We start from the raw sequence: 27,117 nt of genomic DNA, 5'->3' as shown, positions 1-27,117 counted from the left end.
ATATGAAACAATAATATTCGACAATAGAAGTTAAAAGGAATGTGAATAAACAGTTCCTTTGGGAAATTCTTAATGATTTACTGTTGAGAAATTTTATCATTATTTTCGAAAAATGTACGGATATCATAGTACCCACGTGTGCAGCCCGGTCTAGGGCCAATTGAAAGCTCCAGTTCTAACAGGGTGGATTCACTCTATTTTTACTTTTTTCCAATCCACAACTGCCACTCTCGACCACTGTGTGGGCAGCTCATCACCAATTTTGTAAGGATTTATGCTGGTTAAAATGATGGCTGATAACTCCCATAAGAATCTTAAGATGTTTGTTCACTCTTCAAGGTAAGACTATGGCTTACCCCTTCTAGGGCATTTCCCCTAACTGACCATAGAACTCTCAGCTATCAAGCCACAACAATTCTAACTGACAGAAAGCCTGATGTCACTACATTCTACAAACGATGACAACTATATACAAGGGAAAACGTGTTAACTATGTACAGTGGCCATCACATGAAAGTACATTACATGGAAGTAACTTTTCAACACTCAAGACAGTGCACCATGGGACATGTAGTTTCTGACTGCATGGCATCCAGGACCACAGCATCAGTGAGAATCAGACTCTGATATGAGGCACTCTAGTAGCTCATTGCAATGCACCTTCAAAAATGCAACTTCTTACTGCAAGTTATCTATCATCCAACCATCTCAGACATTCCACAGGGAACACTGTGATGGATGTAGTATCAGGGAGATTGAAAAGGGAATATTCTGCCTCCATTTCTTCTGATAGTTAATGACACTGGTACAAATTCTCTAAACTTTGCTTGCACATGTGAGGAAATACTGTAGTGCATCTCCTCACTTGAACCAAAAGAAGTGGCAGCTCAATCCACAAAGGGCATCTAAGTGATTGCATCTTAGATGCACTCATTCAGATTCCTTTCCCCCTTTGCATATTTACTCAAATAAGATGGTGTTTCTGGGCCTTTTAACCTCTTAAGGTTTTGCCCAGACAATAATAGCCTGGCACTTAAGGTTTAAAGTAAAACCCGAATTCACAAAGGGGAGGCACTTTAAATTGGGCAGAAATGAGGACCTTTCCCCTGCAGCTGGACAGAACAGACACAGGGGGAGACACACTCATGATAGGGACATTTCTTGAGTGATGGATTTTTTGGCAGAAGATAGTCTTGAAAATATATATTCTGACCACAGATATTCCTTTACATAAACAAATGCAGTGTGGTCGATGTAGATTCTGGTCTCATGCTTTATAGCACCACAGCATCAGGCATTTTGAAGTGTGCATATCTGTGTTGCTTGGGTTTTATTTACATGTATTTATTGAAGTGCTTATTTATTTATACTTTTTGAGTTTTAAAATCTGCTAACTTGCAGGTGTGTCCTTCAAAGTGCCTGGGAAAACAAAAAGTGAAGGCAGACTTTCACATTACTTTTGAATCTCTTGGAGGTGTTTGATGTTTTCAGGGTTGTGGAAATGTTGTTCAAGGATTTCCGATCTAATGCTGTGAAGGATCTCCTTCTTTGTTTCAGTCTTTTGAACCTTGGTGAAGTTAGGTTGTTTACCTGTGTTGATCTTAGCAATCTTGTAGGTATATATTTGTTCATGTAAGATTTTAGATATTTAGGAGCCAAGTTATTTCAGGCCTGGTGAGGTATGGTTCCATAACTTGAGTGCCAAAATAAATCTAGCTACTTTAATTTGAACAAGATGCGGTTGGTTTAGTGAGCTTTTGTGTAGTACTAGATAGAGTGTTACCATAGTTTAAATGGGAGAGGATAAGTGTTCTAGTCACCTGAATTGTCAGTGTCAATTTTGTGGCGGGACCATTATCCTAAATATGTGTAGATGGAAGTGTAATTATGATTAGCTCAGCACAGTGCACTGTGGAAGGTATAAGACAATAATACAATCTCATATATAAAATACCAGCAAATCACACAAGAGTAAACTGAATTCACAAAATACATTGCAAATGTATAAGGGCAGTAAATGTTGCTCACGGAACATAACACACATCCTGATATTATTTCCGTCACCTAAACCATATCCTCCACTTAACACCAAACCCAACAGTTTTATACTAGTGTAAAGTATTAGGATTACGTGTCATACTAAATACTAAGATGACCACCAAATTACACCCACTTAGAGCTCCTGATCAACGCCCGGTATAGATATTTAGATATATTTGGAGACAAAAAAAGACAACATTTGAATCACTAGAGCTTTTACAGAATTGCATTGCCAGTTCTCTCAAATATTATTCAATCTGATTAGCGGAAACATTTACCTCAGTCTGAAATCACTGTAACCTTTTCATAAGAGTGGGACATGAATGGGTCTTCCATTCAGAGCAGCAAAGTCTTGACACATAGAGCATTATAGTTTTCCCAGTTCACTGTGAGGGGCACCACTCTCAAGGTATTAGTGCAAAATTGGATATAAAGGGCATGTGCATACCCGGGATTTATAACATCTAGGTAGGATTCAAACCCAGGGACTTGCTTCATTCTTATACACAGATACCCAGCTCTTAGAGACATGCATCCTTTTAACATCCGGCATTGTGACGCCTCTGGACTAGCACTAGCAATCTTGATTATTTCCTTGGAACGTATAGTCATCAATCCTGTGCCTTAACATGTGTATCGCAAGACCACCAGACAACCAGACAATAAAACACACCTCTAGGGAAAAAGGGTTGGTGCAGTGGTTTGCAAGGAAAACAAGATTTATTTTGTATACAAAAAGGAAAAAGGTATCAGAATGTCCTGTAGAACCAAAACGACATGGAGCTCTCAGTTAGTTCAAAGCAAATACATGACATTTAAGGAGAGAAATCGTCACTCATGAGGTGAACAATATACAGTTGTATCCCCCACCCTCATTTGCTACTGCCTGTATATATATATATTACCAGTCCCTTATAATCCCTTGGCCGATTGGCCAATTCCTAATCTACCCCTACCCTCTAACACGTGGTCCCTCTATTCCATCATTTTGGTTCCCAGCTACTGGATTGTTGAGATTACCTGGAATGTTACCCACCTCATTGGCTTAGTCACATGGTGTGCAACTGGTCATTAGCATGAGATCAGTGGACAACTCCAAGTTCCTTTGAAATGCTGTCACTCCTCTTGATACCAAACACACAGGTGCCCCAGCCATGCCTCCCCAGCTTTAGAATGGATTTGTTGGCATCACCTCTTGATCTTCGCATCAGAAATCATGGGATGTTCTGCTCCTCTCTCCCCCTTATCAGTTGCCCTCCCGCGGTACACATCCTTGCTCTCTCAAGGACCACATTTATCGGCCCAATTCTGATGGATTTATGTACTCTATTTCCCAGCCGCCTGGCAGTTCAAATACAAAGGCCATTGTCCCAGGGGTGCTAGTGCCCTAACTTTAAACCAAGCATGTTGGCAGCTTGAGACCTCTTACCTGGCTCCCATGGATTTGTCCTTCAGGAAGGTTGCAGCCCTACCCTTGTTCTGCCGTTCACATTCCATTCTTGTTCCACATGCCTAAAGTTTGATACAATTAAACAATGTCACTATTCTCAGCTTAACTCCTGGGGCTAGGGAAAGGAAAATTATTCAAACTCTTCCTTATACCATGCTGCTACACCTCGAACAGGGATTACAAAATACTAGACCTGACTTCCAATATGTCGATACTTCAGCATATCCCACACCTCTGCCTGTGTCTACATCATCATCAATACACATTATATTTCACTGCTGCTCCACAATATCACCCATGCCTATACCTGGGCCTACCTAAGCCTCTATAGCTACTTTAGGAATACATGTGTCGTTCCCAAATGCGATCCCACCCCTCTGTACATGTGCACCTTCACTTTCTCATGCGCTCATAAATTTGACTTAGCCTGAATCGTTTGGCTGTGTTTGGGAGCTGCAAGTGCATCCCAACATTCTCCCATTTTGTTAATCCTCCATTAGCTAACACAGAAGTTTCCTTTGCTCTATAATCATCATCCTTGGGCACCCATACCCTGCACACGTGATGCAAACATATTTTTCTGGGGTACAGGTAAGGTAAAGAGAATTGCCATCCCCAGCTAAGTCGACCCAGTGCTCCACATAATTATCTGGATCTGGTGGGGGTGAAGTTAATGTTGATGGGGTATCTATAGAATGTTCAATTCTCACCATACATGGTCGGTTTGTGTATACTGGTGTTTGTTTTAGTAGGAACTCCTCCTGCCCTTATTGATAACATCATCATGGCACTGTTTGGGAGAGTATTGGTACAACATCGAAGGATTATCTGACACATGCAAATAATTAGCTGGAACACTTTAATAAATACCAATATCTTCACTGCTATTCCTAGCCAAGTTGGAGGACAGGAAAACATGATGTCGAACCAATCATCAGCTTCCACTCCAGCTTCTGTCTCACCTGTCTTCAATTTGTGTGGGAACCCTATTATATGGGACAAGAACCCATTGAATGCATCATTTGGGGGGCTGTATGTATGTGCAACATAACCGTTAGTGAAGAAGTGCTTCTCAATGTTGGCGGGAGATTAATGTAGGCATGCTGGCTACCAACCCAGAACATGTCCATAGGAGCTGCTGTTCTTTTGCTAAGATCAGGGATGAATAACATGTTTTGAATTTACAGTTAGTTCCCACAGGAACCATGCCATTTCCTCAAAAGAAAAACTGATATTCTGCTACTGTCTGTATCTTCACTGGAGTCTCTTTTCCTTCGATCCATGTTAATTTTGACACATATGTACCTCATATGGCAACACAGATCTTGTTCATGTTCCATATTACCTCTTTGTCGAACCCTGCCAAAACGCCTACTGCAAAGCTTATTTCTGCCACCTCTCATTTGTTGGCAATGAACAGTACTCTTCTTCCATCTTTAGCAATGGGCATGTCCTGCACATTGGGTCCTTCTCTTTTTTTGTACATTCTTCATCATCTCTGTCCATCAGTACATCTTGTATGTCATGCCCTTGGAACATGCTTTGTACCTGATACAGTGCCAAATGGACTAAACACTGGGCATCTTTTGGGGTATTAACAGCTTGGCCTCTTCTGACGCATGAGAGATGAAGGAGCAAACAAAACAGCTCCTATTTGACTTCTCCTTCCCCACTGAACGCATGCAACTGTACCATAGATTACTAAATTCTGGATGGTGTACGTTGGCAACTGTATCAAACACCACTCCTTTCTATTGGTCATTTTCTCTATCTTCTTCGACTCCCCACCTAATGCATTCTTATCTGAACCAAGTATTGTTGTCTATTATTGTAGTTATATAGACAATAGTATTTTGAAAAAGATCACTTTGTGCAGACCCTCTACACCCCCCTTTATATGCCCACCATAGAAACAGATCAAAGAATATACGCAATACTGGGCAACAAAACCTAAAGTTATGTTCAATATGGACAATATTACTAAACGCTTGTGGGGTGAAACCTGCAGGGGCTGAGAAGAACGAGACAACCATGCAGTGACCATAGCATTCTTCATGTCCCTAACCACTAGGACTAATGTGTTATACAAGTGAATAAACACACTGTCTACTTAAAACACTTTCTTTACAATATCAATTGCTGGCAGTCGCACCTAAACAGTTATCTCTTTATTCTGGAAATTGCTGTAGATCTGGCAAAAGGGGACCTGTATGAGGTGTCTTCTGTATATCAGAAAGGTGAACCCAATACTGCAACTCCTTTATCTTGAGGCCGAATGGTGTTGCATCTACAATGATGGTGACCCATTGAATCTGGGTTGACTCCAACACCGGACAAAGTTCCTCACATAGATGGTGTCTCCAGGTAGAAGCTGCAGTGTAAAAGCAAGAGGAAATATTGAGGCTGAGTACCAGAAAAGGAAATACCTCAAACACAGGCTTATAAAGATTCACAGAAATTTTATTCTACTGTGCAGTTTACAAAGAACAAATTCAGATAACTATCTGGTCCTCAGTATATCACAGTGAATACCAGCCCTTCAGTGTGATAAGTGAGAGGTACTGGACATCTGGACATTCGTGCATTTATACAATTTCAGTAATAACGTCCAGCCCATCTGCAAGTTAATAATCCATGTTATAGAATTTGTGCCGAGTTCACTTATGGCTTATACAACAATATGCACATGGATTTCTTTTGGTTTACATTCAACAGTGTATTGTACAATGGCAACAGTGTATTCCCAGATTTAGCAGTAAGCCTAAGCACATGTCCCTTCACAATGCAGTTCAGCCAGTGTCCACATTCGATATTTACTTTACATTGTTTTGATGTATGTTCGCGGATGAGGCTTATTGGTGAAGACAATCCTCAGACCACAAGTCAGGCATGGGACAAGGTCTCTTTACTCAGCCTAAACATTCAGCCAATGGGCAGTCTAAATATTAACTAAGGTGCAAGGGTCGCGAAGGCTCGGTTACAAGTTGGAAACACAGTCCACCATTTTAGAACACAGAGTTACATCTGAACAGAAATCAAAATGGCAGATGATCTCAAAATGGCGGCGAAGTCGATCCAAAATCGGAACATTTGAAACGCGGTTTTCTTCGCAGAGCGACTGGGCTTAGGCCAATATATATTAGAAAGCAGGCACAATATGATTTCCCATTTAACAGCAGGGGCGATAGGATTATTTTGGTGGGTGCCATGCCGTCTTCCAACTCTTCTCTTTTTGGTGCTATCTGTGGAGAGAGAACTTTTATGCATCTGGATAGCTGACACAAATACCCTTTAAACTCCTCCGCCAGAATACTCTCAGACCTGTGAGCATTTGCTGCACTAGGTGTAGGTGAAAATGGCATGTGCATTCAATTCCCTGTCGAAATTTCATGAGGCGAGAAGTGATGATCTTTGCTCAGTTGCATTTTCATACTGAACAATGCCAGCCTCAAACAGTGGACCCAGTTCTTTTTGCAGGTCACACACAACTTAGACAATTCCCCCTTAAGAAGTGCATTAATACATTCTACAATCCCGTTGGCTTGAGGATGACAAATGGAGCGCATCTTATGCTGAACGCCTAACAGTGCAGCTATCCCTTTAAATAGTTTGTTGAAGAAGTGAGTTCCATTATCAGATGCAAGTACTTTGCACACTTCCTAGTGAGGGAACACTTTTCAAACCAGAAATGTGGCCACTGATTTACCTTCTGGATGTACACATTGTCCTGCTTTAACCCACCGGGAGAACTGGCACACAATGACAATGTGGAATCTGTAAGTGTTACAACTTTCCCCAGATCAGCAAAATCTATATGGCGCTCATGGGACAGTCCACTGGGGTGGGGTAATGTACCACTGAGTGTCCTCAACATTTGTTCTGTTTTATACAGGTGAAATGTAGCACATTTAGCTGCAAAAATGTACAACAATTCCTGTAGGTTTGAGACAAGCAAATCCTCCTGAATGTCTGCAGTGATATGGTGTTTAAACACATCAGCTGGGTGATGCAGCTGCTCAAAGGCAACCATAAACAACTCCTGGGGTATCACTACTTCATCTGTGTGATTGCATACATCCCCTTTTTTTCCACAACTCTTTCTCTTCCGGGGTCCCTGTCCCTGTGGTTCAATAATTTGAGTGACTGGTACAGCAGAATATGGAACCTCTAATTGCACTTGCAAACTTGCTACTTCTGGATAGGCTGCAATGTCTGGCACTGGGAGATACTATGCTGCTTTGGCTGCCTGATCTGCCTCCTTGTTGTCGATGGAAATTGGGTATTGCTACTAGTATTGAGAGCACACTTGACAACTGCGTCAAGTGTGGGCTACGAGAGGGCAAAAAGTAATCTGTCAAGTAGTGCTGTTGTTGTACTGTTGACCCGTCAGCCCCGAAAAACCCTTTCCTCTTCCATTGAGATAATCCTAAATGCACAGTGGTGGTGACATACTCTGAATTGGAGTATATTGTCACTCTGCATCCTTGGGATGCTCGCAACGCTTCAATTAGGGCAATGCTCTCTGCAGCTTCGGCAGAGTAGTGCATTGGCAATCTTTTCTGGACCAGGACCTCATACTCTCCAACTACTAGGTGGAGCACTGTCATGTGTGTGTGCCTTTTGCTCGTCTTCGTGTATATGGCCACTGAACCATCCATGAAGAATACTTCCTCCTCCTCAAAAGCACAGTACCTTGCCTTAGGTATATCATCCTCAGGGCTCTCATAGGTAACACAGTCATGCCAGTCATCCTCCTCATCAATTGGTTCTGTGAGGAAGGAGCTGGATTGACAGTTCTACACCTGAATATGTGAATGGATGGGCTTCATATAATCACTTTGTAGTCTGAAACTCTCTGTGCAGTCATTGTGTAAGTGGACCTCACAAGAATAGTGAATATTGCATGTTCCACATGAAACGTTACTGAGCACCCCATTGTGGCAGATTTTTCAATGGAGAAAGCTGCCACTACCAACGCCCACTCACATGGGAACTGACCTTGCATCACTGAATCCAACATCCCACTATAACAGGACAAGGGCTTGTGACCCATAGTACTTTTCTCTGTCAACACAGCTGTCATCATTTATCCATTTGAATGGGAAAACAAATACAACTCCTGTGTGTAGTTCGGCATTGCTAAAACAGGGGCATTACAGATGACCTCTTTGAACTCCTGAAAGCATGGGACCATCACTTTTGTCTATTTAATGGGTCTTTTCCCCTTCTGGACCTCCTTCAGTCCTTGTAATAATGGCCTTGTGTTTGAGGTCTAGTCAAAGATCCATGCCCTGCAGTAATTGAACAAACCCAGGAATGTCTGCATGTCTTCAACTGTGACTTGCTGTGGGGTGCTCTATACTGCAGCTGCATGCTCAGGTGTGACTTTTATCATCAATGGAAACAAGCTGTCCTAAATATAACATTTCCGGTTGGCAATATTGCATTTTAGCCCTGTCCACTGTGATGAATGAGTAGTGATTCCCCCCAAAATCTCAGCTTGGGACATTCCTCATGTGGCCAGGGAAATGCAGACGCTTCCTGATCCTGACCCTGGGGGTGGTGTTCTGGGGGAATATCACATGAGGGGGGAAACAGGTCAGGAGGAAGGGGAGAGTCCTGTGTTTAACTTCCCTCGAGACAGTAACCTCTTCATGGCTTACTGCAAAGAAGATGAAGTTAAGAAAACAAACTTTATCATTAGATACTTGAAGTCCAATAATTCCCTCATTACTGAGATGAGAAAGATTGATTCAAAGGAATAAAGCTGCAGGAGTGATCAGCCAATTATTAAAAAATGACCTACCACTGAGGGAAACTGGGAGGCTTAAAAGGACCCCTCAGGTGCAGGTAATAAGAACGAATAACAGAACTGGAGAAGGCAGTGCAGTGGCAGACAGGCTACACTTCTGGGAGCAGTTATCCAGAGGGAGATAATCATTGTTTGTAGACAAGTCCTAAAATTGATAAATATGAATGTCCTGTTCCTTGAAAGCTGCTATGATTTTGATACTGAAGGAGACTAGTGACTTTGTTGTTATTTTACTATGAAAGTTACCATTGAAATACTTATCTTATTTGGTTCTGAAGTAGTAGACAAGCAGATGAGTATACCCGTAGAGCAAGGCGTGATTGCCCAGAAGAAACCTGGTGAAAGAGTAAGCCCAGTAGTAGAAGGTGCACATGCAGAAGAGTGGTACTATTGGAAAACAACATGTTGAGTCGTGATATGTGGGGAAGAATTGTGAAAGCTGATTGAAGAAAAGTTGCAATTCTTTGTGCTGTTATTATTGAAGCAAACCATCTTGACCAAACTATTTGTTGTTGCCAAACATGTGAAAGTGTCCTTATTCCAGGGGGACTGAGAGCTTTTGGCTGTATAAAGATACTTTGGGAGAGTTCTTATTCCAGGAATAGTGAGAGCTTATGACTGTTTCAAGCTACTTTGGGAGCGTTCTTGTTGCTGGAGGAGTGAGCGCTTATGACTGTGTCAAGCTATTTAATTGAAGCAACAGAACTTTGTGTTAAAGTGAATCTCCTTGTTTTTCCTTTGTACTGTGATGAAAACCCTTGATTGGATCTGGGGAATGCAAGTCTGTGAACCAGGTTATATGTTGGATATATTTGTTGAATTGAGTTGCCATATAATAGCTTTTTGCTTCGATTGTTGTATAAGAGGGAGGGTTAAATATCCCTTGGTTAGAGTGTTCCCTTTAGTTTACTTGAGGCAGGGATAGTGAGGCATTCTTTCAATGTGTTTTATTTAATGAAATGGCAATAGCTGAAAACTCTTTACAAAGTTTTCTGCCTCACATTTCTGACCCCTCATACCACCTTGCACCTGTTGTCTGCTAACAACTTCAAGAGTTTGATGGAGTCCACTCTGCACTGCTGTTTGCTTGCACTGCATACTAACAAATCATCAACATATTGGATTATGTTACGTGCATGTTCCCTATGTCAATATGGAGTACCCTGTTGGAAATAGTGGGAGAGTTAAATTATCCCTGTGGGAGCCAAGTATGCTGGAATCTCATCTCGTGATAGGCAAACACAGTGAAATATTGGTAATCAGGATGCGATGGGATGGCGGCAAATGCACTCTTTAAGTCAATGTCAGTGAAGTGAGTTGCTGTGGTAGGTATGCTACAAAAGATAGTTGCATAGTTTGGCACAACTGGGAATTCATATTGAACCACACTGTTTAAGGGGCTAAGTCCTGAATCATCATCCAACTATACCCCTTTGACTTCGTAAAAGGGTATATAGCCATATTACAGGGGAGCTCTGAGGGCACTTAATGCCCCGGTGCAGTAGAGCTGTGATGGTGTTATATATTCCCTCATCTGACTCCTTGGACAACTGCTTTACTCTGGGTAATATTGCTCCTTGTTTGAGGGTAATGTGCACTGCCGCAACACTCATTAACATTCCTATGTCATGGGGATTACTCGTCCATAGACCGTCTGGTGCCTGTGCTAAATTGTCCTGGGTAAATTATGGCATACTTGCAGCTACCATGATTGGTCATGGGACATTGCTAAATTGGGTCATTAGTTCACATGGTACACATACTTTCAATATTAATTCCCTTTCATAGTCAGCATCCGCAAACAGTTACCTGTATGACACCTCCTCAATGGTTAGCTTGGGACAATGCATAGGAATGTGTGCCACTCTGTTCCCTCTGCATCAGTCTCTAACAATGCAATTTATCTACTGTGACCACCACCCCTTCAAGGTCTAATATAAGGATCATCCCTGCTTCACGTTCTTGCTGCATAGCTAGTCAAAATAAGAATTCAGATGGTACCCTCCACAGTCTACTGGCCATACCTGGCACTGCATTAAGCAAAGCTGCTACCCTGTATCTAAACAAGTATGGGTGTACAGGTACTCCTTGGGTTGCTCCCTCAATTTCTAATGTGTGCACAATAACCATGGTATGGTCCCTGATACCCAACATTCCAGTCATACCTACCTCCCCAAGTGGGGGCTGCTAGTACCTCTCCCAGTATCACCCTCTGATCCACCTCTCCTCGTTGTGGCACAGTTATCACTGCTCCCTCCACCATCAACTTCACTAACTTCTTCTGTACAAGTTTTGCTTCTGCTTTCTGTGCTGTCTCTAGCACTTCCTTTTCCTTCTCTCTCAACCTTTTACAATGGTGCACAATGATTGACTGTATGTCTCCCTATCCTTTTGCTTAATCCCTACCAACTTGTCTAAAGCTTCCTGTACCTCCATGCGAAGGTCTTGCTAACCATATACTAAAAAATGCTGTGGACCAGTCCCATTGCTCACCCTTGTCTGCCCTCCACATCTCCTGCGTCCTCATCGTCCCACATAGTTTGCGCCATTATCAAATGAAGATCTGGCCTGTGAGTGTATGCACGCCACAGAGCTGCCCACGCACGGACCATACAGTCATAAAAATGGGCCCATGATGGCTGTTGTGCCCCATCTGCACTCTGGGATACCCTGCCTTGACCCAAATGTCATCTGAGTGGTCTCCTAATACTGCAGCAAATAAACATTTCATATCGCCCACAGCTAGTGTAATGCTAGAAGTTTGTTTTTCAAAGGTATATATCCATTTACCCACACCTGCAGTGAGGGAGGGTAGTGTCTTAATCAAATTGTTCCTGTCCATGTGTAGCCAGGGTACCTATTGTGCTCTCCCAGAACCCCTGCACAATAATGGCAACTGTGCCCCTATCAGCCTCCCCATTGTCTTCTGCCCACCTCGTTTCCCTTTTACTAACACCATGCGCCCATGCCGCAATCTCAATCTTGGTTCTCTCAAACGTTCTACCCGTGGCGATATAATGGGTGGGACTTCATCCTCCCACTGCTTCTCTTTTGTGTCCCACTCTTCCTCTTCTGCAACTGCGCCATTATCGGCATCGGATGTCACCGATCCATAATCCAAACGCCCAACCTGTGGCCTTCCTCTAAGCTGCCCTTCAGAATACTGTCCTTTACCTTCTGTCTCCACATGCACATCTCTAATTGCAGTACTATCATTTCTAACAGGATGTCCCTGCTAACCATTAATCCGTCCCATCACATATGTCCAACTTCAACCTCGCTAATTCTTCTTCTTTCTTCCTTAAATCCACCTCTAAATCCCTCTGTGGCCTCCGCTCTGGTTTCCTGTGCACTTGAGTTGAAACATCTGTAGATGCTATAGGGTTTGGGATATTCTCATACTCTGTGGGCTCTGAAGGAGGAGGGGCAGTGTTGGGCAGTGGAACATATGAAGGATGTGTGTGCCCTGCCACTGTGCACATGGGATAACATGGAATCACACCCTACTTGGGGAAGCTGCACTGTGTCTATTGTGCTTGGGGAGCTGGGACACTCCTGACTGCTCGGGCAATATGAGTGGACAGGGGCATCTCTACTTTCACTGGGCTTGGGTGTGCATCCTCCAAATCTTCCACCATCCTCCAGAGTTCTAGAACCTCCTTCCTGTTCTTCAATTTCTTCCCCTTACACTTGGCCGCACAAATGTATACATGTGGCCCAAACCTCCCTATTATTTGTTCCCTGCACTGGACATGGCTTATGCATGACTCCTCTCATCTCGGCCACCAACTCCTTAATGTATTTCATAATTTTCTGCTGATACAAATGTAGTGCAATACAAATTTACTAGAATGGAGTTGAAGGCTCCATTTTGGCAGTCCCTAGTCACGTGTAACTTCTCTATTAAGCCCAGGCTCTGATCTAGCGGTTCTGTAATGCCCCTTCCCCACACCTTTCCTGTTTCTGTCCCCCCCCTTCCCCAGTCCTCACTCTTCATACACCCACACCTGGTTTCACAATGCTACTATAGACAACACACTTTTACACCAACCATGCACATATTACTGTGACCCCTCCTCTGTCCTTACCACCACAATAAAAAGTCCCCAAAACACAAAGAAATCTACTATGTGTCCTCACATCCTGTTAGATCGAGTGAAGGGCTCTGTGAGGGGTCAGAAATGTGAGGCAGACAACTTTGTGAAGGGTTTTCAAAAGATGCCATGTTATTAACTCACAAGGTCGAATACATGCCTCAATATCCCTACCCTGGTGAGGATTGCCCTGCCCAAAATAAACTAAAAGGTAACACTCTAACACAGGGTTTCTGTCACTCACACTTAAACATACATCAGCTTACCAAGGAATATGGCAGTTCAACAGCAACACATGTAACAGTTAAATTCACATCATAACATATGTTTCTCCTTACAATCTGGCCCATTCCCCTTCTTCAGATGGCAGCAGAATGTTGGCAAACAGTTCCAAAGAGATTAAGGAAATCCTGTCTGTAACAAAGTTCCATTTCAGTTCTCTTTTTGTTGCAACTTTATAACACAAAATTCCAAATTGTATTCAACCAACAGTTCACAAGTGTTCAACGATGTTTCCTCTATCCACTTGCAACAAAGATCTTGAAATAACTTATTTTTCATCAGCACATAATATTTCCTTATTTCATTGGTTTCAACAAAAAAGTATTTGTCAGAATATTTCTGTGCCAGTTCACAAACCACTTGTTTGACAATCTTAAACACTTTAGCAGCAATTCACCCAATATTTCCTTCAATGATATTAATTTGTCAGGATGATTCTGTATTAATCTGCACAACATTTTAGTGGTTCTTCAACTTATTCTTTCAAGCTGTTTAACCACACCCCAGTACTTCAATGGTTTCCGGCTGGTCCATTCACCTGCCAGGCTTACTAAGACAAAGCTCTCTGCTCTGGTGTACTCTCCTGCCAGGACAGAGCAAACTACTACAATGTCCTCTGACCTGGTGTACTCTCCTGCCAGGCCAGATCAAACTACGACTTTCAAGTTCTTCTGTGGTAAAGATTAGGCTCAAACTGGTTAGCAATATATTTTGCTCCACAACATCAAATATAAGAAACACTTCAAGGGAAACAAGAACCACCGTGCTGCTATCTGTCACACCTGGGGGATTGCCACACGCTCTACAGGTTATGCTCCACTCCTTCTGAATATCTTCTTTTAGAAAGGCCGCCTCCCTGCCATTATCGTCTCTCCCCTATTGTCTTAACTAACTGCTGATAAGGATTCTGTTTCACTTTCACACTTCTTTGGCTTTGGCAAAGTGGGTTTAAGCCATTCTCTTGTATGATCCCCTTTTTATATGGCTAATAGTTGTTACCAACATCTGCATTCTCAACTGCATTATTTTGGCTTGGGCAATTCTCGTTCCTTCTTAATGACCTGGGTATTTTTCTCTTTTGGCTGTGGCAATGATGGTTTGTCTGGTCTTCTTTGGATATTGCCTTTTCTTGCTGCTGGCTGTTATTATGCCACACAATGTCACAAACACACTCTTCCGGTATGATAATATGGTGCTTATTCTGCCATCTGCACCCTTTTAAGTCAGATTGGTTCACCAGAGAACAATGAACTTGCTTTACATTAATTTGATATTCAAAACATTTCCTCTTCTTCAACTTCACTACTTTTATCACGTTTCTGAGGTTAAGGCCCATGGACATTTCCAGTGGCTGGTTACATAGCATTCTGGGTACACAATCTAATAGTGAACTCACCGGGTCCGTAATGCGCATCCATTCGCCTTGCTGCCTCCAGGTCCGGTACATCTGTTTTTCAACGCGGTCAGGCAACCTCTCCTTTGCAGTTTCCTGCAACTTGTGCCTGTCACCAGGAGGGCTCTACTGGCTCCCAAAATGCTCTGGTGCTCGCCGGCTGCCGGTGCTTGTTTGGCAATGGGGTAAACCTTGAAATGTTGCGCTTTCTGCTGTGTGACCTCTGCAGCTGCGATCTTTAGAGGAAGAGTTGTTACTCTCAACACTTACCGCTGCACAAATTCTGCAGTTATGGATTTGAGCATGAAAGACCCTCTCAGGAGCAGCATTGAATTTGTACACCACTCTGGTCCTGACATCTCGACTCACACCTGACTTCTGCTTCTTCTGCATTGTGGAGGTAGGAAAACTACTCAACCTTCTGCTGCTGCTCCTTCCCTTCCTAATGGCTTGCACCTGAGGGGGCTTTTAATGCCACACAGTACTCCTCTTCAGGTGTGTGTGTCAAAACCCCTAATTGACTGCAACTTGCAGTCTTGTGCCTCTGCAGTCCTCTTCTTGGTTTCAGTCTTTTGGTAATTATGTAACTTGAAGTTGCAAATGTCAAATTCATCTTTTTCAATGAAATCGTCATTACCCAGTTCATTACTCTCCTTAAACATATTCCTCTAAAGGAGTACTATGAATATTCCATGAAGTATTTGACTTTACAAAAGAATGGGGGTTCATAGGGTTTAAATTGGTAACAATTACAGACTCCTCTTTCTAATTTCTCAGGGACTCACAACAGCTTTTATTTCTATGAATGTCAGTAACTTTAAAATGGGTTTTCTTACTCCTAATACATGAGTGGTTATCATTGTCTTCATCCCCCATATGACAGTCAGTTTGAGAATATAAGAACTGTTTCTCGCAGCAAGCCATTATATATTCCAGCATTAAAGATATTACTTTCCTTGAGGAAGATAAACACTATGTCTCATCCCACAAAGACCTCTTGTTCCCTTGGGGCCCTTCTCCTCCCCAGTAATCCACTCATCTATTATAGCCCCCAGGCTCAGGATCAGTAATCATCTGCCTTTCCCTGGCCACCTGGGATGAGACTTCAGGTAGAGATTTTGTGAGGACTCTTCAGGATTAATCAGAGATTACATACCCTCTCTTTACGCTGGGCCTCTACCCATATTCCTCTTTTTCACCTTAGTTCTGCAGTGTTGCCTTCTCCCCCCGAATCAGAGAGGATCCCGTTACTCTCTTTTTATCCTTTTCCCTCATATTATATGATATGAAATCAATCCATATAACTAAAACATATATAATGCCAAGAGGTCTTTCCACTCCACATCCACTTCACCATCAACACACACACACACAAACACTCCTCAATACTATCACACCCCTTCCCTTTATTGCTTTCTCCTGCAAAAGTGCACTTATATCTACATGCTCTCCCGAGTTCCTCCATCAAAGGGTCCCATCAACGGCCTGAACGATCTGGGAGCAGCGCCCCGCTCCAAAGAGCAGACCGGAATTCAGACAGCATGGCTCCTGTAAACCTCTCCACCTTGTGCACAGGGGCCTTATGGTTGTGTCACCCGGAATCCTCTGTCACCGCAGAGGGTCTGGGAGCATGTCGGGGGTCACCAAATTTGCACGACAAGTCCTCCAAACAGCCACACAAGAATAACACTGCCCTAAGGAAAATGCTTGGTGCACCACTTTGCAAGGAAACCAAGATTAATTTTGTATAACAAAAGGAAAAGCTATCAGAAGGCTCCAAAATACTGACATGGAGCTCTCAGTTCAATGCACATAAATGTCTTTTAAAGAGAGAAATGTTCACTCGACGTGAACAATATACAGTGTTATCCCCACCCTCATTGGCTACCACCTATATAGATACCACCAGTCCCTTGACCGATTGGACCCATCCTATTCTATCCTTATCCTCTAACACGTGGTCCCACTATTCTGTCATTTTGGTCCCCTCAACTGGATTTGTGAGTTTACATGGAATTTGACCTGTGATTGGATGCATGTCCATATCGTAGCTCCTCCTAGACAATTTAGATTGCAAAAAATATATTGAAACATGGAGAGTAAGTGCAGAACGGTGTTGGGGGCTGGGGGGGTTGATTCATGGATGTGAATATTTGCGGGAGTGGGAAATCAAATAGTGGGAACTAATCAGTAGCTTTGTAATAGGATTATGCATGATATAGGATATGCTCATAATAGGTATTACATGAAGTAGCCCTATATTTAAGGATAGGCCAGAATCCTTGCAGGCTGTGTTTTGATACACAGAACAAGGTTTCATCCATCGCTTGTGTAAGGGAGGGGGAGTGACCCCTGACCAGCCCATAGAGTCAGAGCTCGCCCTCAAATACTTTAAGACAAGATAGCTGCACCTTGAGGTTGAAGGGGTGCAGGATTTCTTACTCCAACACCAATCAATAAGGACAACTCAATGGTTCGGCAAAGGGCAGATTGTTTAATGACAAGTACAAGAAACGGGGAAACATGGAAATCAACATTGATGCGATAGCCCATCTCGCTTCAACTCCCAATGAACTTCATTCAAACAGTAACAGTTATACCCAAAATTCGTCATCATTGACGTGTAACACTCATACGTTTTGTCATGCAATTCTATTGGTTGGAAAAGGTAACTTAAGTATAGGTGCTATATCTGTAGATGGTAAAGGAGTGTGAGGATTGGATAACAGCCCGTAATGTCCCTGGGCTGTCTGTGCGCCATATAAATGTAAAAAATAAAAATAAATACCTTACTCTCCGCCTTCCCCAAAGCCTTGAAAACCACCCTATTCGCCTGATCACCACACCCTTGCCACGACATCCACAGATATCTTGACTATGTTCGTCATGTTATGTATAACATGTACTACATCTCTGCACTCAAATGTTTTAACTTATGCATATTGTAACTAAGTTTGCTGCAAGTAACAGCATTGTAATGCCCCTGGGCTGTCTGTGCGCTATATAAATGTAAAAAATAAAATAAATAAAAATAAATCACTTATCTGGTGGGCGTCTACGCCCTTCCCTCTAACATTACTCATGTAAAACGTCACTAAATGTATGACGTCTCATTGGTTCTACTAGCTATAGGACCCTAGATTATTTGGTCCATTGTCATTGGGTTGGCTACAGCCCCAAGAATAAATCTCCACTTTAATTAGCAGCATGCAGAATGGACACCCAGATACAGGATGCCCCAAGATTCACCCAGCCTCCCTTCCATAAAACAGTACTTTATTGCTATGTGTCAATTAGTTGGCTGTGGTTGGCCTCAAAACTGTTGCTTCTTGTCAGGAAAAGTTATGGTATCTTCTGGTTTTGGGTGACATCAGACGTTGGTACTTCTTTGTGCTTGGCTGTTCACGTGTTAGTACACTGTGAATCGGCTTTGTTTTCCTTCTATTTGTGCATTTAATTCTCATTTCGGCCTGTCACCTGCCTGGGTCTCTTTATCTCGACCTTCACGGGGCAGGCTGCTCTGCTCTTAAGTTTCGATTCTCTGAAGTTTCTGTCCGCCTCCCCTTCTTGGTTTGACCTTGATTTCCCAGGCATGGCCTGCTCCTTGCTCAGTTTCGATTCCGCCGTCTCTCTTCTTGTTTTAGCTGGAATAAGAATCCTGTCCTGTTTGATCCTTAGTAACCTGGGTTAATTCTGCTTTTGTATAACGTGGACCTCCACTTATATAGTGTGCTTCGTTAAGGTAGATATACATAGTTGCCGCTTGCCACTCTATTCTCCTACTAAGCATAGCAAGCTGCACTGTTCTCTTAGCTTCTTGCGTTTCAAGCAAATGTACAGGCGTTAACTGGTTGGATATTTACATCCTGCTTTACAGTTTGAGTTTCTTGATATTTCAACATCGTCTCTCCTTCTAAGATAATGATGTCCTTATTCATGACATTTCGTCTTTGTGTGTCATCTTTTGGTTGTCGTTCCTTTCATCTGTGAGTCTGTCCGGGCCCTTGTGTCATCACCATTCGTCTTCAATTAAGGCCTTTTGAGTTTCTTCAGGGACAGTGTTAAAACAACCTTCATTTCGTGTCATTTGCTGGTAGGATTGTCTCAATGGATACCTTATTGTCAATGGTTGTCTGGTTATTGGCACTTCAATAGGTGTTGCTATTCTGATGGGCACTGGGCAGCGTCCTAAAGCGGCTCTCTGCTGGTTTATTTGTTCAACATACGCGACATATCTTGGTGTGAACGTTCTTGGTACTTCAAAATGGGTGGCAGGAGTGCAGGCCATATTTGGGACCTCCTCTACACTCCCCCCTCTGGTCGGTTTATCCACCACTTCCGCTTCCTCTTTTGGATTCATCTTACTTGGTTCTTCTGTATACATTTCTTCTTCATCTTCTGGGTTGTACATGATGGTATGAAGGAGTGTCTCTTTGGAGTCCATATTTTTATCACTCATTTCAGGCTTCCTGCTGTCTTTATGTGTTTATCCTTGTTAAATGTCATTAGCTGACATTGTCCATTTGGGCTACAGCATATCCATTGTCCTTCATAATTTCTGCGTTTCCTGGGATACAGAAACTTCGTACCTTCTGGCGCATGCTCGCTTGCCTTCACAAAGTCTCTTATTTCGTCATCAGTTAGATCTCTGGGCTTCCATCCTGGTTTAACATCAATCGTGATCTTTTTCCTTATGGCTTTCTTTGCAGTTTTCTGACATTGCGAGATTATTATCTTGATAACACAAAATCCTAGTAGTATCATCAATAGCAGGGCTCCCAAAAACTTGAATATTTCTGCCATCCATTGTGGGACCCACGAGAATAGTGATCCAAACCAGCTGTCATCATCAACTTCGTCAGTTTCATTGATCATCTGGTTCTGTAGATTTGTCAGCATACCCATGGGTTCTGTTAAATTTCCATTTTCTTCATTGTGAGAAGGTATAAATGTGCAACATGATTCTCTGATTTTTGCACAAACTTCTCCATCCATAGCTGTGATCATGTCAAGTACATATCTGTTCTAGAGAGTCATCGGTCAGATTGCTCTTAGCTCTTCCTTGATTGCGTTGAATCCTTTTATTGTCGAGTTGATGGTTTGCAGTAACTCCCATCTAGTTATCTGCAACCATTTGGTATTTGCTCCAACTTGGAATCTTGGCATTAGGATTGTCGCGAACACTGATGAGGTGAGGCTGAACAGCCTGTGTTCATATGGGATTGCATGAAATTCTTCTTCTGATTTGGCAGAAAAGTAATTTTCTCTTTTCACTCGAGTTGTCAGTTCCACAGATCTCCTCTTCCTCAGGTGAGCATCTGCTTTCGGGAAACTGTCAATATTCAGGTCACCTTACGGGATCACTAGTGCTGGAACGTGAACATTCACTATTGAGCATATGCCTTCCCAATTTTTCGGCAGTCTGATGTATGCTTTGGATCCACACGCCCAATAATGATCCATAATTACTGCAGTTCAATGCGTCATTCCTGGAGCTTCAAAAATGTGTCCACAGTTCTGATTCTCTCCCATCTTCCTTGTGCCATTGTTCCTGAAGCACAATTTTAGGATTTTCAGTGGCACTATCTGCAGGGGTCCTCCTCTGTCTTCGACCCATATTAGTAATCATGTGAGTTTCGGCCATAAAGGTTTGCACAATCTCTGTGAGTTTTCTATTGCTTCATTGCAGGCTCCAAGGACCATCCATGCTCGGCAGATCACCATTCCTTTTTCCCATCCATTTGGTAAAAGCACTGTTCACCAAATCTGCATTTGGCCTCTGTTTTTCCAAATTTGAGCCTCTTCTGGGGTTTTCCCTTGGACGTTCGATCTCGGGTTTACTTCCCATCTTGCCCCTGCTCTTTTAACTTCAGGCTTTTCATACCTGATCACGTGATTCTCGTCTTAATGTCCTGAACATAATCATCTTCATCGGGGTAATCTGTTTCAGTTGCCCATATCAATGAGGCATCCCTCCCCATGAAATGGCCTCTGGTGTTGCACATTTCTACATGTAACAGACAATGTGTTGTTGGGACATCAATTTCTACAGCCACAAAGATTTTGGATTTCCCCATGCTGTACGGGAGAAGTGCACAAACGAAGCATTCTCCTTCTGAAGTTCGCCTTCCAACTTCTTTCATGTGCTGGTACCAAATGTTGTTCCCTAGATGTGCTGTGCTGTCCAGGTAATCGTTCAGTTCATTATTATCTTCCTGTAAGCTTCTTTTGATTCTTAGCGTCTTCCTGTAGTTTGCTATAACTACATCCCCAAATGAATCTGTATGGCTTTTTGTTGCTTAAGGACTCTCAGATATTCTGGTCCATGGTGCAGGTCTCTTTATCTGCATCAATGGGGTAGGTGGAAGTTTTGCAGTTCTCTCCTTCTCTTCTTGCATCCTTTTCCTGCCATTTATAAATGCCTTTATCAAGCACCAGCCTGACGCTGGCCCAATGTGTGGCTGTATCATAGGCCTGGTACTTGTCCCTTGTGTTGGACTATGCATGCTGGATAGTACAGCCTCTGTTGTTCTGTTCTTCAGTTCCTCTTGTTGTTTTCTCGCTCTAGTCAGGTGTGGAAATAGAAGGTTTACTAACATTTGTGTCCTTGCGGAGAGTCTTTCTGCGGCCACTTCTGTTTTCCTTAGGGCTACTGACAGGACTGCTTCTGTTGGCTGTCCTCTTACTTCATCTCATTTTTTTCTCACTGTCGCCTGTGAAAGTTTTTTCGGTAGGCAGTCTCATCTTCTCTGCTGCTTTTGTTTGAGGTTCTGTCGTTCTTGCCATCTGGCCTGGTTTGTGTGCACTCAGTGTGTGTGCGTGTGTAGTTGTTAGTGCTCTGTTTTCATTCATCTCGTGCTGACCCTGTCTCCAGCTTTTCTCTTCTTTCGTTACCTAAAGTGTGTGTGTATCACTGCTAATCACATTCATTTCGAGTTCATTTGCTTTACCATCAGATCTCCCAGGGACTGCAATGACTATATACGGTATGGGTGTTTTTGTGGGTTTCATGCGTACATCATCAGGTGGGTGCACTGAGATTGCAATGACAGCAAAATAATGATAAATAATGATAAATACAATGCATAAGTACATTATCGTTCGATATGTTAGGTGAAAGCATTTTCTTTCAGAGAAGTGGGGGTGCCTCTCTGCTTGTGGGAGGACCAGATTACTGTTCTGGGCCCCCATCTCGATCATTCGCCAAATGTCACTGTTATCCCCCCCCCAATTTCGTTCTTTGGACAGTTTTAATGTCAGAAAATGTCAGGTGCTTCATGCGTGTCCCCCCTCTTGCGGAAGGTAATTGTCTCTCGATACAGGATTCAGTTCCTTTTTTACTATGGGAAAATAGATTAAAATAACACTTTAGTGAGACACCTTCTCTGTGCAAGTTAAAAGTGTGCGAGTTCTCGGTTCACTCCTTTAATCTGTTTCAGTCCTGCAGATGTGTTGGACACTGGTCAGTATGAAGAAATACAGGAAAAATGACAACAAATATAACAAATAAGGTTCTTGACTCTGCTCCCTCGATCTGTCCCTCGGCGGAAAGGTTTCTTCAGAATCTCCCCAGATAATCTCTCTGATGATTAGAAAGTTCCACTTGGAGGATTATTCCATGCAGGAGCATTCCCAATTGTGCGATATTAGCTGGATCTTGGATGAATGTGAGGAAGTCAACTTCGATAGGTTCTCCGCACTAATTCAGGAAAGTCAGCAACTATGCGAAAAAAGACACTGTGCACAAATCTGCTGTCTTCTATTGATAGGGACATTCGTCCAGTCTTTGTTGAGATTCGGGATTATGTGTTCTTTCCTTGACGTGAACAATGTTTGCACTGCCCGGTCACGTGGAGTGCGACCACAATGCTAATGTTATTTAACAGGTGACTCAAATGTTCAATGTTTGCTGGATCTCAAAGAAAGGTCAGTGTATCCGTTGTTCTTCCAACAATAGATGGACACTCTTCGATTATGCGAAAGAAAAGTGTATTGATGAATTCATCTAGTATCATCTGTGGTGGAAGCATTCATGTCCTTCTCACCGTACTCCGGGAGTACGATGAACGCTTCCGCAATGACAGTAAGCAGGTGTCTGATTACCTTTTCGTTGTGAGGCTCTTGAAGAAAGTCTGTGACACTGGTGAGCATCCCTACCAGTGATGGGTAGGATCTTAACACTAAGTGGAAGTATGTGACCACGTCCTTTGTGATATCTCGACTGTGGGGCACCATAAGTGCTGTCAAAGAAAGTCTTGGTTCTGGACGAATTGGGATGCTGTATCTGTTTCCAATTCGGCTATATTCGGCTATATTTGATCAAAAGTTTGTTATAGTCTTTTCCTCATCAAGGCTTAATAGTGACTTGGTTCAAAAGTTCGTGTCACCAAACGTGTTGTGGCTTATATGTGCAATTATCTTCTTCACCCTGCAACCAGTGTCACCCTGCAATCAGTGTCTGTTTTTTATGTCCTTATCCCCTTTTTGCTTAGAGGAAGTATCCAAATTAAGCCACAATTTGCAAAAGGATTCCTTGTATTTGCTTTGCTGTTCTTGCGTCCTTCTTCCTCATCATGGACCTCGTCTGCACGTGCTGTGGTTCTTCCGCCTAGTCTGTAGGTTCTTCGCGGTGGTGGCAGGCAGTGCGTTTTGTCCGAAGTATGGCTTGATATCACCCAGGAAGATCCACGCTCTTCTCCCTTGTAACTTGACTGCAGAAGGAGTAACGTCTCCAACTGTGAATGGTCCGTTGAATCTTGGCTCATCCCACTTTTTCCTTGAGAAATTTCTCACCAAAACAGTATCTCCAGGGAAGACGAGTGGAGCATGTGGACCCTGAGCTGTGTCTGATGTATTGTCTCTTTCTGTGTCCTGCGCTGCCTTGCACCCTGTTCGTCGTCACTGGAGCTGGTCTGAAATGACAGTAAGGCAAGATGTCATGCAGTTCAGATAGTTTTGCATTTCAGTTCCCAGAATCTCCCTGGTCGACTGGGCATCACATTGAACTCTATCTCGGGGCATCAGGGTAGTGCGCATTTGTCTTCCTGTGGCTATCTTGTGTGGCGTAAGATGATGGTCGGAGCCGGGTTGGTTCCGAAGAGCATACAGTGCAGTGGAAGGCAGTGCAACCATCCCCTCTTTAGAGTAAGCTTCAACTTGGCTATCCTTTCCTTTAACAAGCCGTTGAGCCTCTCACAAACCCCATTACCTTCTGGATAACACGCCAACGAGAACTTGTGCTTTATACCAAGCAACAATCTAATCTGCTCAAAGACTCCATTTACAAAATGAGCCCCATTATCTGATCTCATTACTTCACACACCCCCCACCTAGGGAACACTTCCCTCACAAGGAATTTGGCCGCACAGGTAGAGTTTGGGTGTGTACATGGACCTGCTTCTATCCATCTAGAGAATGGAGACACCACGACAATTAATTACCTGTACCCGTTGCATACTTGAATCATGTTGACGTAATCGACATGCAAGTGCTGAAAAGGCCCATTTGGCCTGGGGATTACTCCTCTCATAACTTTTAATGTGTGCCCAGTGGTGAATTGCTGGCAGATTATGCAGCTCACCTTAAAGAATGCATCATGCTCAGCTAAATTCGGTATGAACCAGTCTTCCGTGAGCCTTGGTGCTAAATTCTCCTTTGTCATGTGCGTCGGGTAATGCAACTGTTCCAACGCTATTTTTAGTAGGGCTACAGGCATTACTGGTTTACCAGTGCTGTCTTGTCGCCACAAGCTGTCAGAGGGATTTAAAGAACACCCTCCATGTCTCCACAAGTTTTTCTCTTCCTGTGGTGCCTCCCCTTGGAGTCCATGAGTTGCATTTGCCCAAGATTGCTATATGGTTCTGGTGTGGTTTGTGCTACCATCATCCTTTCATGGGTGCACGCCACTTCCACTTCCATAACCGTCTCGCTTTTGGATGCCATACGCTTGGCTTCTGTGTCTGCTGTGTGGTTTCCGTGTGACACAAAATCTGTCCCTTTCGTGTGGGTGGCGCATTTTGCGACCGCTATGCCCACTGGGAGCTGTAGTGCCTTAATCAGCCTGTCCAATAAGGCTGCGTGCTGCACTTGTGTGCCGTCTGCTCGGAGGTAGCCCCTCCTTTTCCAGCGTGCTAAGCCTGCATGCACTGGTGACGTCACATAGGCGGAGTCACTGTACACGTTACTTCCTGGTCTGCGTGATTCTCAATGGCGAGTATCAATGCCAATCATTCTGCAGCCTGTGCTGAGTAGTGAGATGGTATTCACGCACTAACAAGTACTCGAAATTCTCCATTTGCTATGTGTTTCATCACGGCGGCGCCTGTGTATCTTTGCCCGTCACTTTGGTCTATCCTCGAAGAACTGTCAATAAAGATGATCTATCCTCTCGCCAAGGCATTTTCCTTCACCCTGGGGATTTCATCATAGAATTCTTCATAATTTGTGCAGTCATGTATTGGCTCTCCTTCAGTGACTGGCTCTGCTATAAACATTGCTGGGTTCACTATCTTACATCGGACTATTTTGATCAATGGATTTGATATGATCACTTCATAAGCAGAAGCTCTCTGAGATGTCAATGCGCCCCTTGGTTTCTCTAAAATGGCAAATAATGAGTGCTCGATGTATAACATCATGGAACATACCATTACAATGTTTGTTGCTTTCTGTATGGCGAATGCTGCGACAGCTAAACTTTGTTTGCATTGGAAGTGACCCTTCATTAATGGGTTCCAGGCTCCCAATGTAATATGCTAATGGCTTGTACCCCAGCAAGGTTCTTTGGCCGAGCACTGCCGTCATAACGCTGCCATCTGTGTGCGAAAACAGGTAGAATTCCTCTGCATAACTAGGAATTCCGAGAACTGGAGCCATACAAATCGCTCTCTTGAGTTCAGCAAACCCTTTCTCCATCGCCTCAGACCATTCAATCTTTTCCTTTGTCACCTGGGCCTTCTTTAGGGAGTAAAGTAAAGGCTTAGTATAAGAGATGTAATCGAAAACCCATGCCCTAACATAGTTGCACAGGCCTAGAAAACTCTGCATTTGCTTTATCGTGTGTGGCTTAGCCGTGTTCAATATTGCTTCAGCCCTTTCTGGGGTCACCTTCTTCCCTTCATGAGAGATCAGCTGGCCTATGTGCAGCACTTCCCGCTGACAATAGTGTAACTTTTCCTTGTCAACGTTCTAACCTTTCTCAGCCAGTATAGTCAGTAGCTGAACAGAATCGTGCGTGCATTGCTCTTCTGTGGTACTGCAGATTAGAATGTCATCCACATACTGCAAGATGACACTTTCTAATGCAATAATGCTTAGGTCCATCTGCAGGACTCTATTTAAAATGGACGGGGACTTGCAGTCCCCCTGTGGCATCCACGTGCTTTTCAGACGCGTTAGTCTGAACGTGAATGGCGTCAGATCTTGTGAGTCACGGTGCAACGGGATTGAGAAAAAAGCATTTTTCAAGTCAATCACCGTGAAATATTTTGCCTCTACAGGTATATTACATAGAATTGTAGATGGATTAGGGATTAAAGGGAACTCAGCTTCAACAATGTCGTTTAATGCTCGTAAATCCAGGATTAAATGCCAAGACCCCCCTGCCCCCCTTTGATTTCTTGACAGGATAAACCACCATATTACATGGCGATTCTGACGTCACTAAGATGCCCTGGTCCATCATCGCAGAGATTGTCTTAAAAATCCCTTTGTATGCCTCTCTGGACATGGGATATTGTCGGACTCTCAGCAAAATTGCTCCTTACTTTAGTTTAATTTTCACTTCTCCCACCCCCTTCAAGAGGCCTACATCATAGGGCCCTGTAGTCCACACTGAGACAGGTACTTTAGCTATATCCTCATCAAAATATTCCGGGCGTTTCAGTGCCAACATCATTCTCTGGGGAACTTCTTTTTTGATCATTTTTACCCAAAATATGAGACTCACTTCTACCCTTGTCTCTTCCATGTCTGATTGTTGTTCAAATAGACCGTCATCACTGATGTCAGTCACTCGATATCCTTCCTCGATGGCGATAATCGCGC

Source organism: Ambystoma mexicanum, chromosome 14 (genome assembly GCF_040938575.1).
Source record: "Ambystoma mexicanum isolate Mex_15411 chromosome 14, UKY_AmexF1_1, whole genome shotgun sequence".
In the NCBI taxonomy this organism is placed as follows: Eukaryota; Metazoa; Chordata; class Amphibia; order Caudata; family Ambystomatidae; genus Ambystoma; species Ambystoma mexicanum.
The sequence above is the reverse complement of the archived record's forward strand: the minus strand, read 5'-3'. Positions refer to the sequence as shown.